This window comes from Mya arenaria, chromosome 9, assembly GCF_026914265.1.
Source record: "Mya arenaria isolate MELC-2E11 chromosome 9, ASM2691426v1".
Classification (NCBI taxonomy): Eukaryota; Metazoa; Mollusca; class Bivalvia; order Myida; family Myidae; genus Mya; species Mya arenaria.
Window position 1 is genome coordinate 24,941,591 of NC_069130.1, and position 21,265 is coordinate 24,962,855.

General features: G+C 35.7%; 1 protein-coding gene across 2 annotated transcripts in view; it reads right to left on the reverse strand.

The window, feature by feature from the left end:
• The window catches only part of LOC128245680 (G-protein coupled receptor dmsr-1-like), a 102,677-nt gene that overhangs the window by 76,838 nt on the left and 4,574 nt on the right, over nucleotides 1-21,265 (reverse strand). Inside the window, exon 1 of one of the 2 annotated variants that reach the window (XM_052963902.1) lies at nucleotides 19,014-19,148. The exons of the other annotated variant lie outside the window; for it this stretch is intronic. The gene's annotated coding sequence lies outside the window, so the exon portion shown is untranslated. Of the gene's footprint in view, nucleotides 1-19,013; nucleotides 19,149-21,265 lie in introns of those variants that run through there. 2 annotated transcript variants of the gene reach the window in all.

The following is a 21,265-nucleotide window of genomic DNA, read 5'->3' on the forward strand; positions in this document are numbered from 1 at the left end:
AAGCCACTGCGTTTTTAGATATCAAGGGACAGTTAAAATTGTTTTTGTATTCCACATTTTGAATCATTAGCAAGCTGCTCTCTTGTTGCTGAAAAGTGGGACCTCCAAAAGGTTAATCAGTATGAGGCCATCCTCAAAACGAGTTACGCCCAAAACATATTATGGAAAACAAGGACAAAACACCCGATCCTCGACATTATATCTCATAAATGGCTGCAAGTATGGACACACATTGAACACCACAACAGAGGTGATTTTTTTATTATTAAACTATGTAAATGAGTGTTACCTGACTGTTGATGGGCTCTGAGTGTCAAAATGATCTTGGAGGTTTTGTTCACCTATGCGAAAACAAAAGTTTGTCCTACATTCCAAACACATATACATGTAAGGACATTATAATCATATGAGATGTACGTATAAGTTCGAGTATGCGGAAACGCTACCGTTACATCAAGCTAACGACAACCCAATTAAGTACGCACACACACACACACAGATACACACGCACGCACGCACGCACGCACGCACGCACGCACACACACACACACACACACACACACACGTAAGCATTATGTATTAGTAGTATGTATCAGTACGAGACTTTTTCCATAGTAAACAGCAGCTTAGCATTTAGACTGGTAAAAGTTCAGTGAAAGCAAATGTCAGAAAGATATTGTCGGGCCTCACTAAACATGAAACAAACATGCAATAACATTCTAGCTGAGACAATAAAACGATCCGGTTCACTAAATTTCATAGATATTCACGGAGCGATTCAATTATTTGGACTTTTATGAGTTGTGCCGCCTCTGGCATTTCCTGCTATAACTGACACATTGTGATCAGCGTTGGTGAATAATCGTGAACAACACGACACAATGGAATCACTTGATATTTGCGAAACATCCGTAATATTTCTCGATTTGACATAATTCTTGGGAAATGCAGTTGGCAGCAATCACAAAATTAAATATTTTTTGCCATTAAATTATATAAAAGCGCTAATTTCTTGTGATACCATTTAAACTTTTCAATAATAAGTTACAGTTATATTTTTAAGTGTTAATATCGCTCTGTTAATAGAGCCATTTTTGTATGAACTATCTTTATTAATAATTATTTTCAATGAAATACAGTTTAATTTCAATGATATATTTGTCAAATTATATATCACTTATTTTAAAACGAAATTAATATATTATATTCAATGAAAAACAGGAGTCATGATTTTTACAGATTTAAATGAAAATAAATTTCAAATTTAGATATGACTTTTGAGCTAAATTACACGTATTTCGTAAAAAAAACACTGTTAATTTAGTATCCTTAGTAAAAAAAGTAAATATTAACTTTATATTTGAAAGATCTCTTTACATATCCTAATATATCTTTACCTTACATCCCGATTGTCAGAATATCAACCAAAACAATAAGAATGACTGCTTTTTAGAGATAAAGTTCTATTTCTAATTTCAATTTCATATCTATCGTGTTATTGGTGTATATAATTATATATTAATTATATAACAATTCATATCATATATCAAGGAAGACATCCAGTATATGTTCAAATTACCTAATAAATGTTTTGAATCTGATTAGGAAATTTCTTGTTAATGACATATCTTATTGAAGTTTTCTTTCAAACATAATCGTAACGAAGCTGTATTACATGAATTCCTAGAAGGAAGTTGTCCATAGATATTTAACCGTAATATTTGATATATTTTTTCAGTCAGACATATTGCGTCTCGGAAGGAAGGCAAAAAAAGATGATAATTCAGGGAAATTTTTTACATCCCTGAATATCACGACCTTCACATTTACATTTATTGAAGAGAAACGTTTAAAAATCAAGTGCATGTTAAAGATATTGCGTTACGACATCGGATATTATTTCGAATAATATAACAGTTAACAACATTTATGTGAACTTCGAAAAGAAATACACAAATTAATCTTGTGCTCAAAGTTTACGATGTCGAAAATCGTGATTGAATGCAACGTCGCAGAATTACATTGGTGTGCACAGGTTTACTCAAGTAGTTTGTTTTGTATCCATTTTTATCCAAGATAAATGCTGTACGTTTTTGCGTTAAATACAATTTAAACATTGAAAATATTTGATTCGGTCTAGCATGTTTATTACGAAAGTTAAACGCTGTATGGCCAATATACATCAATAACTATTGACTGACCACTGGTCAGCTGACTACCATGACAGGTTTATAATGGCCAATTAAATTATCCTACAGAGGAAATTATTTCCCGCCTAATTCAGTATATTCAAACGTCAGAAAACACATTCCTTTAACTCGAAATGGCTACTATCGGTATCTTTAGCGTTAGTATTCATACATACATAAGTATAATTGGACGCTAGAAAAGTCCGATAGGAAACTAATATAGACATTTGACAACATTGGGAAGACAATATACCATTCCTATAACTGATGACCGAGTTCTGAAACAGAATTATGTGAGGCTAATTTCATCTTAATTCACATGAGACATAAGTTTATCATTTATGTATGAGAATAGCTGTCGAATGAGATTTTGTTTCCCAAAGGACCAATAAATGAAATTAGTTATCCCATTCTTGTTAAGGATAGAAAATGTAATTGTTTTACAGATAGTTTTACGATGTTCATTTCATAGTTTCTCCTATAGGTACTTTCGTAAGGCGACAGTTTTCGATATATAATTACCGTCAAACCCCGTTGGCTCGAAGTCGCTTGGCTCGATTTCATTGCTGACTCGAATTGGATGTAAAGAGCCAATATTATTCTATTAAACGTTTGCATTACCGCTTGGCTCGAATTTCCTGAGGTTTGAGGTATTTTCATCGCTCCCTTAGAGTTCGAGCCAACGAGGGTCTACTGTATACTCATTGTGAACTACGCTATTTCATAGAAGTTAGTTGTCTATAGATATTCAACTGTAATTTTTTATATACAGTTGAAACCCGTTGGCTCGATATCGCAGGGACCGGCCAAAATATTTCGAGCCTCGCGAATATCGAGCCAAGCGGGAATGCTTACAAAGCGTTAAACACATTCGGTCCTTTACATCCAGTTTGAGCCATCGAAGAAGTCTAGCCAAGCGATATCGAGCAAACGAGTTTCAATTTTATTGTTTTAGTTAGATATCTTGCGTCTCAGAATGTAAGGCCAAAAATAGTTGATAGTTCAGGGAATTTCTTTATATCCCTGAATGTCACGACCGTCACATTAAGATTGATTGAAGGAAAACGTTTTAAAATAAAGCGCAAGTTAATGCGCATTTATAGTTCCTATGTGACATAAAATCTCCTTCGACAGCTATTATCATACATAAATAATAAACTGACAACGTTGTTTTTGACTGTTCTCCATGCACGATTTAAATATTTTGTACGCGACCCGTTTAGGTTTTTATACTCATTAAAATGCTATACTTGTATTCAAATCTATTTTTTATTCTTTATACACGAAATTGGATTCAGTTACTATTTAACTGAGTACTTAACATTACCGCTTCTAAACATGCCTTTAAAACGTGCACATTATAGTATATGACTTACTTGTTTGTCTTTCCATTTGAATGGATTTTCATGTTATGAATAAACCCATTTGTTTTAAATAACAAAAACCCAAAAAGCATATGATTTAGGTAAAGCTTAAAAGCACTAACCTTTATGATTTTTTAAAGCTACGTTTTAAAGTACTCTTAAGTGTTTTAATAGTCTATATTATATTGTGTTAATTGCCCACTAACTTACTAGCCACGGTTTATATATACCGCTTCACCTGATTAAAATCAACATCCGCTGACTGCTGATAAACTGAAATAAATGTATTGAAAATCTTGTACAGTTCTTCTTTTTTATGAGACAAAATGTAATGTTGACCACTTATGATTTTTAAATGACCATACGGAATTTGCATTTACATTGTCCATACACCGTACACATCAAGCATAAAACATCCATATCATACTTGCCTCTATGGAAGTGCCGTGTGTTGAATACTGCCTTTTTGACTAATGTTTACGTAAGTCTTCATGATACATTCGGAACTCCTCGGCCTTTTTTTATAGAAAACAACCTCGGATTTATGCCATTACATCAGTACAAGTAGTTCGTAAAATTTTGAATAAGACTGTAAATTAAATGTAGTGTTTTAGCTTGAATTTGTATAACTAAGTTTAAAATGATTGCTAGTGAAGTGTATTTATGCAAACATAATTAAGATTCCCAAGAGTAAAGTCATTAAGTTTAACTGTTAAATATAAATTACTACGTGATCTATTGCAGCGTTGTTAAAGCGTACCGATTATGCACCAGTCAATTGTAACCACGGCCCCCCCCCCCCCCAAGGTCCGGGGAATAACGGGGACTTTGACTTTCGGTCCAGCCAACCCCATGTAAAACTGATGGTAAAATCCCCCCTAAATGCCCCCCGCACCCCAGGGAGCGTAGGTTAGGCCCATTCCCCGCTGTATTTTGCACGAAAACAAAACCACTGCATTCACCCGGCACTGCGGGGCCACCTGAAAGATAAAAACACGGCCCATTTCCTCGGCTATCCCCGGTATACCTCCGGACCGGGGGGGGGGGGGTACAATTGACTGGTGCATTACTAACATTGTAACCCGTCCATATACATCCGAGGTTGTTTCCGATAAAAAAAGGCCGAGGAGCCCGGAATTTTCACGATATTTACGATTGAACCAACAGTGATTGGCGATATCACCAACAGGAAATCTCATGGCAATGTCTTGAGGGTAAAATTACATCTTATTATGTATTTTTGACAAATAAGAGTGAACTTCGTGTACATCTTAACCAATTTGATGTCAGGAAGAATTACAAAATTGGTTCCTCAGCGACAGCATTGGTTCTCATTATTGAATCAAGTCTTTCAACATTCTTAGGGTTTCGCTAAATTAGATGAATAACACTGAGAAAGTCGGTGCATTTGTATCGATCAAAAGAAAACAACAAAAAACGAGCCTTCACGAGCCGTGTTCTTAAACTAGAACACACGCGTTAACCTTGCTCATGGCATATATTGATGACGTAGTGCACACAAAATAGACAATGCGTACACGTCACACCTGTACAAGTACCGTTTCAGAACCTCTCGAATTAGAACTAGTTAACTACGATTATATAAGAAGTTTTAGCAAATTGAATGTTGCATTTTTAACGTCATATATTTTACAACTTGTGTGAAGAAAGTTATGATGCACGAGATTGTGGTCATGTTGTGTAGGAATAGCCCGAGTACCCGGAGAAAACCTACTTGGACGGCTTGGTGACCACTTACATGCGCCCAGGCTGGACAATCGAACCCTTTGAGCCTCGGTGAGAGGCGACTGCGCTAACCAGACAACAAGCCGTTGCATTTGTTAACGTCATTTCCTTCATATCCGTTATTCATCTACGATTGTTTATTTTTTTCAACAGCAATTTTAAGTAAAAATTGCGTTGTTACAAATTACTACTGATTTAAATGCATTTCCGAATTAAAACTCTATAATTTCAATATGCTTAGGTATGTTGTTCGAAGCTCTAAGATTACCTCCTGACATATAAGTAAGTTCGTCAGATATACTTGTCCCGCATTGAGACGGTCGGTGCAATATGCCTTAAACTAAATGTAACTTTTTTCGCCTGAAACAAAATGCAATAACATTCCAGCTCAGACAATAAAACATTATTCCAAACATTAATGTATAGACATACACCTAGGGATTCAATTAGTTGGACTGAATCGATGTTTGCCGCGTGTATATAAAGAATAAATGTAAGATATAAAACATTAAAAGCTTTGAAATATATGATAAATCATAATATTTGTATTTTATAATGTATTGGTATCGTTCTTTAAAGTGACACTCTTATTCAAAATCAAACATACACATGTATAACAAACATCAATTTTGAATGATAAACCTTTAACTACTGACCAAAAAAATGCATGGTTTGTTACTATCTGAGTAATAGTGCATCTTTAATAAGTATATGACTTATTGTAATGAATTAATCACGCAGCTGGTTGAAATTATGATTTACCAAAATTTCATTAGTTTCTAAAGGAAAAATAAATACGAGGGCCATAAAAAAATACGAATTATCTCTTAATAAGTAATTATGGTGTGAACGCCTTATAGAAAAACACGTATATGGAAAATGCATAGTCAGGAATAAACAGATGGTTAACAACGTCACATATGTTACGGTTTTCTTTTTGGATGGTTAATGACATTGCATAGTTCACGTGGTGTACAGACAATGATATTGTAGGCTGCCATATTACTGCCCAGTGTCCAAAACAGGATGGACAGTAGACATCTATCTTCTTGTGGTTGTGGAAATATTACAGATTCATCAGTGCTATTCATAGACCGACGGACCATAATTTTTTTCAAAGGTTGTACCTTTGTAGCATATCCGGCCCAATATGGCGGTTATAGATTTAGTTTGACGAACGATTTTTTTAGCGCGGTTGGTGCATTTTATCAAAACTAATTTTGATTAATTCCAAATATCATTTTGAAATTAATCGATGTTTTGTTTCAGAAAAACCGAACAACATCAACTACTAGAAGGAAGTAACGTTCACACATTAAAGCGGCACTCTCACAGATTTCCGTTTGTACCACTTTATTTTTTTTGTTTTAGAATGAGCCAAATTTTGCAAAAATATCTGCAAACCAGTGGTACAAGACTGCTGACGAAAAATTAGATCGTAGATTTTCATATTTCCGTTCGAAAAGTATTGTTTTTCATTTTTTAACTTAAATATAAAAATCTGCGATCTAATCTTTTTCTTGTAACACTTTGTTGAGGATAATAACTTATGTCAGCGCTACTTTGCTGCCTTTTTTTGTTGTATAACTCCTCTGTAAGTAGCAAAGTAGCGGGTCATAAAACGTGACTTTATACTTAGTTCTATATCCAAACTGAGATTCCTGTTCAATTTCATCGTATACAATATGGAAAAAACTCCAGATTATACAACGAAATAATTACACCTGAAATAAGCATTGCCACAAACGTGATGGCACTCTTTCTTCTTTATATCCTATTAAACTATCACGTGTATATTTTTTTCTAAATTACAGGCGATAGGCGTCATTAGGTCATGACGCCGTAATGAAATGAAACAATATGGTATCTTTATATACAGGTTAACTGATAAAGGCTGACAGAAAATCGGGTAATGGTATTGATTTGAAATTGAGAAATAATGATTAATTGTTGGATGTGATGATGAATGTAATAATTGCTATAATCTAAAGATTGCACAGGATGGAGGTGTATTACATGTTTCTGATACAAGCAGATGGGTATTTGTCATTCGAACGACTGAATAAACTAAACAATAAAAGGTACAGTCAGGGAAAAGTCAAATCAAGAATCAAACCTCATTCAAACGACATCAGATAATAGTGGTATTGCGAAACACTACGTTCTCGTTTTTTTGTACGATATGGCTACGGTTTGTGTACTAATTCATCATAGTGTTTGAAGTAAAGGTTACATTTGGTGTATTACGTCATTCGGGTATGTGTACCTGTGAGCTACATTTGTGTACTACGTCATGCAGCGTTGTGTAAGTGTGTGCAAAATTTGTTTAGGACGTCATTCATGTATGGACACGTATGGGCTACATATTTGGTACTACGTCATCCAACCATGTGTACTTATGGGATACACTAGTGTACTACGTCATCTGAGTAAGTGCAAATAATACAAGCTGAGAATGACATGTACGACAACACGAACAAAGTGATTGAGCGAGCTCCAGTAACCTTAAAATGAACATTCGCAATTCTAAATAAAACAAAAACATTAACAACAGGTACAAGTACACGTACACGTCTTGGCCTGCTTGTTGAGGAGTTGTTAAAGATAACAATGTGATTTATAACAGCGTTGTTAACTTAAAGCCGAACTATTGTATGATATGATCATATATATCTATAAATACAACAAGAACAGCTGCAACAGGTGCCTCAAATCTTGTTAGGAAAACTTGGGATCATAAGCAAGTCTGTGAAATGTCCAAAGTAATATAGATTGGAGAGTAAACAACGATAACGTTAACAACGTTGTTAACTTTAATTTGGGATCACAACCATGTCTTTGAAAATACCAGAGCAATTTATATTTGAAAGTTAACAACATTTACGTAAACAACGTTGTTTACTTTAATTAGGAACCATAAACATGTCTGTGGAAATTCCAGAGCAATTCAGCTTTAAAAGTTAACAACGAGGATGTAAACAACGCTGTTAACTTTAATTTGGGACCACAAGCGTGCCTGTGAACATTCCAGAACAATTCAAATTTGAAAGTTAACAACGATGACGTTAACTTTAATTAGGAAACATAAACATGTCTGTGGAAATTCCAGAGGAATTCAGACTCGAAAGTTAACACAGGTGACATTAACAACGTTTTTAACTTAAACTAGGAAGCATAAGCGTGTCTGTGGAAATTCAAGAGCAATTCTGATTTGAAAGTTAACACGATGACGTTAACAACAGTGTTAACTTGAACGAAGTTCTGAACAATTATTGCCATATTTGTTCAAAACCTCTTTAATGATAATAAGGCAAAAATAGCGCAGATCAAGTACTTTAACGATTAACCCTCTCAAATTGATAGAACCGTTATCATTTTAATAAAGCTCAGTAAACACGTGTGAAGAAGTGAGTACACACAATTCACGGGATTTGTCTTGAAAAATCTAAGTCATCATGTCATATAGTCATGAGAACATCGATCAGCGTTCTAATTGAAAAGATTCGTGTTTGATATGATATCTGGATATTGTCATGAAAAGCGGGAGAAAATTAAGCGATTTGATAAGGTGAAAATATCCGTCGGGAAAATTAGCTCAATAAAATGACAGCCTAAAGAGACAACATCCACGCACCGTTTTTTTACACATTGATAAAATGAAAACTACAGGACAAGACACGTGGAAAACATATAACGAATAAATGTACTTGCTTCAATGTATTTATGTATGTATATATGTATTAATTTGTACTTTGTGTGTCTCTAGGTTAGTGTGTGATAGGCCTTTGCCTTTTGCCTTTTACAGGGTATGCGTTTGGTTATTTAAGGTATTCGGACTTTCCCTGACACTCACAGGGTATTCGTTTGGTTATTTAAGGTATTCGGACTTTCCCTGACACTCACATGGGTATTCGTTTGGTTATTTAAGGTATTCGGACTTTCCCTGACACTCACAGGGTATTCGTTTGGTTATTTAAGGTATTCGGACTTTCCCTGACACTCACAGGGTATTCGTTTGGTTATTTAAGGTATTCGGACTTTCCCTGACACTCACAGGGTATTCGTTTGATTATTTAAGGTATTCGGACTTTCCCTGACACTCACAGGGTATTCGTTTGGTTATTTAAGGTATTCGGACTTTCCCTGACACTCAATGAGAGTCATATAACGTCACAATAGAATAAGTCAGTCATTTACGGGTTTAACCTAGTGCATGAATTCTCATTTTCAGGTTTAAACTAGTGCACGTGTACTCATTTTTTGGCATTAAACTAGTACACGTGTTCTCATTTTCGGGTTTATCTTAGTGCACGAGTACTCATTTTTGGGTTTAAACTAGTGCATAATTTCTCATTTTCAAATTTACCTAAGTACTCGAGTAGTGTATTTACGAGCGTTTCGTAGAATAGCGAAGTAAAAATTGTCTAATGCGGTACTGGTTTATATTGATTGGTTTATGCACGAGATTTTCGTGCAGTATTATATTGGATAATTTGGTCATTCTACCTGACGATTGCATACCGTTCATATCGAATTTTGTACATGTTCATTTTGCCGGCATGGATTCGGAAAACGTGCATTTATCGAACATTGAAAAACTTATTGACAATAAATTATCTTCATTTGAGCAACGTTTAAATTCAACGCAAAGGGATTTGAGTTCGCAAATTCAGAATACTTTGTCAGCGAACAATAATTATGTATTCAAGAGGAAAGGCAAGGAAGCACAGTTCAAGGCCAACGCGCTCGTGCTCGACAAGCTGCAGGAAGCGGGCTCCAGTCTACAGGACGTTACCGCAGCTCAACCGGATGACGCTATCGCGAAGGCACGGGGAAAAATTGTGGAAGGTATGGACTTGCTTAAACATAGACAAAAGTTGATAAAGTTAGCAGACAGTTCTGAGCACGGTTGGAAGGTTGTACAAGAGTACGAGGCGCATCCTCTCGCCGAAGACTCTGACGATGAGAAGAAGATATACAAAGCTCAGCTGAAGGCCGACCGGAAGTTCAAAGATGAGCGTCGCGCGAAGTCTATGCGGTTCGCGCCGTATACAGTATCTTTTACTGCGTCATCAGCGTATCCAGTCCCGTTCCCGACCAGGCGCCCAGGCTCTTGTTTCCAGTGCGGCAAACCCGGCCATTGGCGATGCGACCACGTGGCGGACCATCCCGGGGTGGCGCAGGCAGCGGTACCAGATACAACAAACAGATAAGTAGCCATTCGCTATGCTCTCTAAACGCTGTAGGCGATGTCGATAGATCAAATAACAGTTTTGGTAGTTCGAATTTGAGTAAAGGAGACGACAAGGAAATTGTACAAGTAAGTGCTGAAAGCCCAATTGGTAGGTTAAAATCGTGTTATTCACATTGGGTTGAAGCTGGGGCAAATTCTCACATTTTAGACGTCGTCAAAAATGGTTATAAGATACCTTTTAAGGAAATGCCAGAAACAGTAGTACTGAATAATGATAGGTCCGCACGTGATAACGTGCCTTTTGTCAATGAGGAGATAGGTAAGCTTTTAGCTAAACAGTGCATTAGTGAGGTGACTGACGTCCCGCACGTGGTGAACCCGCTGACGGTAGCGTTTGGCAGAACTGGTAAGGCACGTCTTGTATTGGACTGCAGACATATCAATAAGCATTTATACAAATTCAAATTTTGTTTTGAAAACCAAGAAATTGCAAAGACAATGTTTCGAAAGGGAGATTTTATTTTTACGTTTGATTTAAAATCAGCATAACATCATTTTCAAATTTTTGAGGACCACAAAACGTTTTTGGGGTTTTCATGGTACTTCAATGGAAAAGTCCGTTACTTTGTTTACAATGTTTTAGCTTTTGGGCTTAGCACTGCAGGTCATATATTTTCGAAATGTCTGAGGGCAGTTGTATGCATATGGAGAGCTGCAGGCTACAGAGTAATCATGTTCCTAGACGATGGGCTCGGAGGGGATCAAGACTACATCAGGTCTAAAACCCTTAGTGAGTTTGTAAAATCAGATTTAGAAAAGTTCGGGTTTTTGATTGCTCACGAAAAATCCCACTGGGATCCATGCTTGTCGCTTGTTTGGCTGGGTTATAGCTGGAATATGAGATCAGGTGGGATTTATGTTACTGAGGATAGAATCGAACGAGCTCTAAAGAGCCTGAGCGAAATTATAAGTAGGGTTGTCGCGGGAGGCGTTTTAGTTCCGGCCCGTAGATTAGCACAGATTGTTGGTCAGATATTGTCGATGAAAAGCGCTGTTGGCTCAGCGGTTAGGCTGCGGACAAGGTCCTTGTATGACTGTATATTGTCTAGGGCGAGCTGGTATGCTCCTGTCATAGTGACGAGTAAAGCTTTAGATGAGCTTGTTTTCTGGAAGGAATATTTGAGAACCGAAAATTGCTCTAGTTTAGCAGTAGCAAAAGTAGCTGACTGTGTTCAGGTATACTGTGATGCTAGCTCTACCGGTTACGGTGGTTACCTTGAGGGTTGTGATGATAGTACGGTAATGGGTTCGTGGTCAGTAGAGGAAGCTCTTTTGAGCTCTACATGGCGTGAGCTGGAGGCAATTCACCGAGTGGTACGTAGTGAATCCACTTTGCTGGAAGGCAACACTGTAATGGTAAACACAGACAAAAAAAAATGTTGTTCAGATCATTTCTAACGGTAGTAAGAAGCCTTACTTGCAAGAAGTTGCTTTGTCACTAAATGATTTTTATTTAGAAAATGATATCAATATTATGTCCATGTGGATACCACGTTCTGATAATGTTCAGGCAGACGAATTGAGCAGAAATGGCGATTGCGACGATTGGTCAGTTTGTGATTTGATTTTCAGGTCATTGGACGCTTCCTGGGGTCCACACACATGCGATGGGTTCGCTACAGATTATAACGCAAAGTGCGCATGTTTTAATTCCAGGTATTGGTGTCCAGGTACGTCCGGTGTTGATGCGTTTGTACAGGATTGGTCCATTGGAAATAGCTGGCTTGTTCCGCCACCCGCATTGATATGTAAATGTATTCGAAAGATTGAAAAAGAGAAATGTACATGTACATTAATTATGCCCACATGGCGTAGCGCGCCTTTTTGGCCATTGATTTTTGCAGGTGACCATCATCGCGTTCACTTTGTGAATGATATTAGATTTTTTCAGCCAGGAATACTTACGAAGCCAGGTCGGGGCAAGAACGGCATATTTGATGGCAGACCGATCAAGTTCGGTTTTGTAGCATTAAAGTGCAGATTCTGATTTATGTGTTCTATCTCCAGGGCTGCGCATCGAGCCATAGAGGCGGAAGTTGTCGGTGGTGACGTAGACAGCAGCCAGTTTGGGGAATTACCGAAGAAGATGGCCACCATGATTACGGGGAGTAAAAGTGACAATACCAATGTGAAATACCATTCATATCTTAAAAAGTGGGAACAATTTATCATGCCGAAGGGCGGTTCGGCTTTACCAGCATCTCCAATATATGTAGCTTTATATGTGACTGATTTAATTGACAGAAGACTTTCCGCCAGTGTAATTTCCGCAATAGTATACGCTATTAAGTGGGCGCATAATTTGTGCAACTATTCAGATCCTACGGATAATATGTTTATAAAAAACCTTTTAGAGACTGCTAAACGTTGCTGTTCAAAACCTACAGTTAAAAAAGAGCCAGTTACGTCAGAAATGTTGATACAATTGTGCAACAACCATTTGAGCGACAATGATTTGCTTGTTGTAAGAGATTTGTGTATGATTGTTTTGTCTTTTGCTGGATTTTTACGTTATGATGAATTAAGTAATTCGCGATGTAACGATGTTAAGCTTTTTGATTCATATTTTTCTTTGAGTTTGAGAAAGAGTAAAACAGACCAATATAGATTTGGTAAAGAAGTTTTGATATCAAAAGGAAGCTCTGTTGCTTGTCCATACATTTTGTTACAGAAATATCTTAATTTATCCGAGCAAAATACATCTTTAGATAAATATTTGTTTCGACCATGTTTTCGATCTCATTCTTGTTGTAAATTGATATACAAAGACAAACCGCTCAGTTACACTAGAGCTCGAGAATGTTTAGTCAGTAGGCTTACAGAAGTTGTAGGAAACTTAGAGCTTGGTTTGCATTCATTACGTTCAGGTGGTGCCACAGTGGCAGCAAATTCTGGAGTCTCTGATCGTTGTCTGATGAGACATGGTCGCTGGACATGCGAGTCTAGTAAAGATGGATATATTGCCGATTCTGTTGAGAAGAGACTGGAAGTGTCTCGATCTTTGGACTTGTAAATCTTATATCATAAACGCACCCAGCCCGTTCTTTTTATTTTCTACAATTACACGTCTGGTAAAAGCAATTTGCTTGTTGTTTTTCTATGAAAAGTTATATATATTAAGTAAAGCTTAGACGTGTATTTACGAGCGTTTCGTAGAATAGCGAAGTAAAAATTGTCTAATGCGGTACTGGTTTATATTGATTGGTTTATGCACGAGATTTTCGTGCAGTATTATATTGGATAATTTGGTCATTCTACCTGACGATTGCATACCGTTCATATCAAATTTTCCAAGAAATAATTTATAAAATGTTATTGATTTTTCTTATGTGAAATTGATCATGTTTATTTGTTGAAATTATTTTTCATTGGTTTTGTTAAGATATTCAGTAGATGAGGCCCGACATTGTGACTCGTAACATTTCACCGGCAGAAAGGGACAAATGGGTACACGTTTCCAGAGCGAATTTTTTCATTATGTTTTTATCTCTGGTTTTTCGTGGGCGATTCGAGTCACAGCTGAATATCATTTTGTAGGGTACTGTAACTGGCTCTGTATGTCTCATGAATACGGTTATATTCATATTCATTGTATATGGTACCATGCCGGCTAAGTTCACAATTATACGTCTGGTAAAAGCAATTTGCTTGTTGTTTTTCTATGAAATGTTATATATATTAATGAAGCTTAGACCTTTATTTCACACTTGTCTGTGGCAAGTCGTCAGTACCAATACACGGCCTCTAAACGCCAGCTCCACCACTTTACGGTGGTGCAAAGAAAAAGAGCTGTCGACACTTCCGTGGTGGAGCTGTGCCCTATGTTTACATGAACAAACGTGAGTATGATTTATATTTTATTTGATAATTTCATTTAACGGACATATTTCGAAAATCGGAGAATGTGGTACCGTGTAAGAACACTTCTACTGTAGGCTGGTTATTATTTCGTTTCAATATTGTGCAAACTGTTGTGCCAGGAGCTTTTCTCCCGAGTCGGACTTGTGCATATTTTGAGATCTGATTGCATAGCAAGTACATTTCGGTGCTTACACACCCCGTAAGAACATTCTCACGCATGCAAACATAACTGTTATGTATAGTACCTATGCCGGAACACAACAAAACTGATAAGCACTTCTTAAAAAGGAAATATGCATTCATGCATAAGGAATGAATCCTACTAGATAGACATACCAAGTAACCTTTTTTAATGGAAAAATACGAAAACAAAACTGAGTACAGCACCTTTAATTTAAACGATGTTTTTTTGGAAAGATCATGTTATTTTTAACTGTTATTATTTCGACCCTTCAACCACGTTGTTACCGTTCTGTTTAATAAAAATCTTCGTAGCGTTCACCGTTAACGTCATGAAGTTTTGTCTTCCACGTGGGTTTCTAATTAACATCATTTGAATTTACATTTTTAAATTGTGTTTGAGATTAAGAACTTAGGTCATGAAATTAAAGTTTCTTACTTGTCTAAAAACGGTAGCCGCAGTACATTATAATATGAAAGTACGAAATGTTTGCAAATGCGAAAGAATTTATACTGATGTCTTCATTATATTATTCGTCTAGCTTTTTAAAGGCCACATTTTAAAAGACACCATTATCTTACCTTTTATCTGCCTATTTGGAGTGCTTCTTTTCTTAAGAGCTCCTTTCAGACAAACTTCAATTATTTCAATACATATTTATAAAATTTGACATTTTTAAAGCACAAATAATTTATCAAACAACTGAAAGCAACTATGTGTATAAAAGCTGCATTCTGATTAGAATAAACCTATCATGTGACCGTCCGTGAATTCCCGAAGAAGCAGTTTATAATCGCTCAAGTAAGCAATCTATTTTATATTGTACCCCAGTGCTTTGAGCGACTTTTAGCTTTAATTGAACACAGGGCTGGTTATCAATACAATACAACATTATAGTTTATATCGATAACATATACAGTAATAAAACTTTAAAAATTTCAAACGCAAATCTCCATATGCTGGACATACTAATACAAGGGATACTCTGATGCTTTAACTTGCATATTAAACTACCCACATAATATTTGGTTTTCTTACAGCGGTATCATTGTAGCTGCCTGTTATTCAACAATCATACAAATTACTTTCCGTGCCGTTATTATACCGTCTTGTCAACGTTAGTAAACTACAATGAATCATTCACAAAACACCCATTTTATCAATAAGGACATGCTCGCTCGGAGGTTGCAAGTATTTTTTTGACATATGTACGAATAAAATATGGATTTTTTTTCTCTATATTTCTCAAAATGCATATGAAACGTGAACTATATATCATAATAATGTCCGATTTTCCAGCCAGCAAAACCCGGTGAATATTTTTTTGAATGATCTGTTTTAGCATGCCTGTTTTCGCATATACGATTTTAGATAATACTAAGGATACTTAACTCGATTCTGAGGAAACTGCTTATACAAATCACGTCGGGTCTGTTTCCTCAATGTTTTATATTCTGAGAGGCAATGAGAAAGTACCCCTAGTGGGAACCGAACACACCAGCTCTTTGGTGAGATGCGGACATCTATGTTACAAGACCACTCTGATTGCTTTTTGCTTTAGCCCCACATGGGACACACTGTTTGCTTAAAAGCGCAAACGTTTTTTTCTTTACCACTCTGAATCATTACCCTTCGAACAGCCCTGTTTGCATAATTGATTACAACCTAAAGGATCTGCTTGCACCATTGATTTTAATTGTAATGGCTGCTGTATACCGCCAAATGTTTTAGTACACCACGATTGGAAAGGCAAGTAAACTGGACAAAGTTTGGATCCAAAGATATAAAAGTCATTGAGCTCATAATGCGCTGTTTAATAAGTTAGAACATGAATAATAATAATGTGCTATCACAACTTAATATATTTACACCTCAACTTCCATTCCTTATATGAATGGCCTTTCGGGAAGTGCGATTATCATCCGAAAGAAGCAAAATCTTTGAACATTTTCGGATAGCCAAAGATCGCGAATTAATAAACATGTAAATTGAAAATTGTTTGTCTTGTTACTGTTTGTATTGTGTCAGCAGGTCACGAACGACTAATCAAAGTTTTTAAAAGTGTTAATGTTTTATTTGTTAAGACAATGTCGTCATTATCTTTTCATTTTTACGTTCACAATCAACTAAGAAAGGATTATTTTTTCGCGTTGTTATGGCGACAAATGATGTTTTCGGTTAAGGTCGGGTCTTTCAATGAAAAGAATTACTGAAATGTTTTTCTTAATTATCATTTAGTGTTCTTTAACAAACCTGGAAATATATGTGTAAATATCAAGATGAATTGCGTGATTGGTGTCATTATAGGCGACATGAACGCAGATTGACTGGTAAAGGTAAGCGTGGAGTCGGACTCCACACGCTTAAACCAGCGTAACTGCTTTCATCCCCGATAATGACACCAATCACGCAATTCATTTCTTACACAATCACATAATTATATGCGTGTGCCTTATTTTGTGTTGTAAATGAATAAATTTGTTAACGAGTGTTAACGAGTATCATTTATTAGGGTAAAATACACAATTAAACCGGCACACTTGGAAAACTTGTGTCTCAAAATATTTTTGCTGATACAGTTTCTGAGTAACTTTTCATTTCAAATACTGACCTGATGATGCAATCAAATTAGATCACTTATTGATTGTTGTACATTTTTCACAAGCAATCTTTTCTCAAACTTAGAAAGCAATGCCGATTATAAGGTTTTGCTTGTATTAACATTCTTTTAGAAACAATTTTGTTTTGTCTCGTAAATGATTCAGAAAACCCTATCAACTTTGAAATAAAATTACCCAAAGATCGCGTGTTTCGAGCATACTGAAAATGACATGTTCGTATTGTTGTGTTTAGCACGCGTGATAACATAAGCGTATCTCCTAAAGGCATAAACAAATATGTTTGTTTTCGGTATACCGACCTACCCCTTTATTTGCCCAAGCGCTCGACGTTTTATAGCATTTAGAATATTTTTTTCTTTGTTTGATTTTGATGTCAATCTGTTAAAGCATAAACATAAAGTGTTGTCGCTTTTAACAATACGATCGATTCTAATACTGAGCGTATCGATGTTTTTAAAGCACTAAACCTATAGCTTTTGCTCACAGTAAATATCAAGGAACAAAATGGCTAATAAAGAATAATCATTTTTTCTGCCCTCCCTATTTTATTTATATTGAGAATGAATCCGGACAAAAACATACTATTTTAGACCTAATTTACAGGGTATGTTTTAGCTTACAAGCTCGAAGCGCGGGTTTAAAAAAATATCGTTAAACTGGGTCTTGTTCGTATAATGTGTCGCTTTGAAAATACCGTGACAAAGATAAAAAATGTTCTTTGTAATGAAAACCATAGCAATGTAGCATTGTTTAATGTCAGTAAATGTTCTGAACGAGCAACCTAACATCATCTTTGATGAGTTTATGATTTCCTTTTCAGATGAAAAACACACCCCTGGTAATATGAAATATCATTTTCGCAAAATTAATCATTAACATCAGAGAACATGTTAAGGAGAGGAAGGTGGAATACCCTAGGCAATTGAGTCACGAGAGAAAACATATTTTTTTTTTGTATTTCAATTAATATTTTCTGTTTCCACAAAGATATGTTATTTTATTATTGGGAGTGTGTTTGTTTTGCCTGTGGCGAAATGAGAAACAGTGCTATGTTTCTTGTATGGTTTCCTTTCATTTAATTCTGAACCTCGACCTTGAATAAAAGATACGTTTATAAGCATTGGCACTGTGTATATGTGCTAAGACGATTAAATGCAATAAGAAACAATTGTTTCCTTGAAAAAAAAAACACAAACAATTTAAATAAGTAATCTTTGTGAGGAATAGCTAGGAGTTTTAAATGAAATGAATATAACATCAGATGAATTTCAATGATGTTGAAACCTATTAACAAATAAAAAAAAACAATACAAAACAAATATAACGAAGTAAGAAAACACGAAGTAGGACACCTCTAATCAAGTAGCTAAAGTATTAACGATTCGATATTATTAATATCTTAAAATTGACCAACTCATAAAATATAAAATACAAGTTCTGCCAAAGGTAGTTATTATTACTTGTTTGTTATAACATCACTTTTTCTAACGAACTCTGCTTTTGGTGAAAATATCAATTTATTTACATATACTTTAATTTGTTTTTTTAAAGGGAAGAGGGTGTTTTATCAAACAACCATGAATAACCTTATAGCTGTTTTGCCATTTTAAAAACGAAAAGAAAAACAATTAATTTGTCATTATTTGTGTAAATAGTTATATCCAACTAAAACTATAACATAAATGTATTTTGTGGCAATATTTGACATTTCGACCCACTTGTTTGTATAAACGTGTACATCGCAATTATTTCGATGAAATATTCAAAATGCTAACAAATATTTACAGGTTAACTTACCCAGCAGACTCAAATATCCAGAAGGATCAAACATCAAATGTCAACCATTGAAAGTTGACAATCACCAGCTCAAATGACCTCTAGAATTCAATACTAATGCTATGATATCTCTATGAACAGCTACAAGAACAGTAAGGGAAGGAAGTAATAGCGAACTGTTACGATGGCTATACCAGTAAGGAGACTATACCCAGCCTTCCCATTTGCGCTATGATGTTAAAGGTAGTATTGGAATTCCATCCACTACGGAGCCAGAACGCGGTAAAGGGACGTCATTGTTAAGTAAAAATAATTTAATTATGTTCACATACAAGGTGTCTGCATACAAATGTTCGAAAGGAAATTGTGTTCAAGTTGAATATAAATAAATGCCCTCTGCAAAATACAGCTTGATGTTAGAAATAAATACTTAATTCCCATGTTACAGAATATAGGTTTTAGCTGGGACAACCTAGTAGGAAGCAGAAGCGAGCTGACAGGGACAAGCATTACAGCTATTGAGGACAAGCACAGTAACGGAGGACAGGGATAGACGAACGTGGATAAGCCCAACTGTAAGCAAAACGAGTTGCTAGTAATACCAAGCAAATAGGCTGACAAGGACTAGCTGGCATGGGTACGCCTGACAGCAAGCAATACATATTGCTAGTTAAGGCAAGCACAGAAACCGATAGGAAAAGCTCAAAAGCTAGCAAGACCAGTTGCTAATCAAACGAGTATATGTATGTGCACAAACACATTTAAAATCGGAGGTTCCTATCCAAATAAATTAATTATAAAAAGGAATCTGAGAGATGTTTCACACATATTGTTCGACAATTGTTATAAGACTTTAGCACAAACGATGACAGAAAAAAGTGAATATCATACCCTTTAAGGTTAGGCTTCTACTAATAACAAGTATGCCACAATTTCTAGCAAAAGTGTGACTTTGACGACCGAAAATATCACGAACAAACCTACATGTGATAACAAAACATAAAGTACAGTTCCGTCACTCAACCGTTGTCTTACGAAGGGCTATTTCTTATCTATTGCCTTTCTATTTGTGCGTACAGAAAGCAATTTCTCTTGCTGATATATCGGATTATATTTTCAATTATGCCATCTGCCAAGTGTGCAGCTCGATCAAGGAACACATCAATCAACCATCAGAACATCAGAAACTCCACCAAATAATACAAATCGTTGGTGGTTCTTCGTGTCAAAGGTCTTTTTTATTTGGGGGACATCCCGTTGGCAAAACTATTCCTTCCAATACGTTAGGGAACTAATAAATCGTTCCTTTTATTAAACGGGTCTCACTGACTGTCTGATGTACGAACTTTGCTCAAAAGAAATTGAGGTTATGAGTGCATCTTAGTATGTACTTGGTAACCTTAAAAATTACTCATTGTTTGACCACCCATATCGAACCACTCATTTTGAGGACAGCAATTGTTAAAAGGGAAAAAGAACAAACGAGACAAGAAACGCATCAAAGCTATATTATTTTTTGGGGGTCATTTTGATGCGTTTGGGAAGAAAATAATCATTCCTTTTGTTAAACGAAAAACACTGATATTCTGACGCACAAATGTGGTCTTAACGAGTGAATATCGAAAATACGAGTATAGAGTAAAACAACTTAAAATTACGTCAAATGTAATAAATGAAAATGCTTTCATTGAAACATTAAACAAATTTAATCGAACACCTTTTTTCAAACTATACCGTACGAATTTAATTTCCATAAGTTGGTTACATAAAATGTTCAGAACACCGAGTAAAACATGTTGGTTATTCAATGCTGGCATGTTTACTTTGTAAATTACTCTTGTGTATAGTAACGTTATTTATTCATTTTCCTGTAAGTTTATTATGTAATTTCAATATACAAAATCATAAAATATACAGCAATTTTTACAACATAATATGCCCTTGTGTACAGTGTACCAGACTGTATTGATAAAAAGACGAGAACAAACGACGCTCTAGAGAATCTCCGGCAACACGATGACTGAGTGACAGAGTAATGAAATTTAATTAAAACTAGCTGTAAGACTGCTTATTACAAAAGTAATCAATTGAATTCAATACAAAACATGTTAGTGGTGATAGTGGCTTTATACGAAAAATGACATTGGTCACAGAACATATGGAAACCCCTAACTACCAATTAAATTGGATGGCATTTTCATAGTTATTTATCGTTGATTTGCAAAGACAATCGTATGCGCATTTACAGTTTCGGTGGTTTCTGATCTACCATA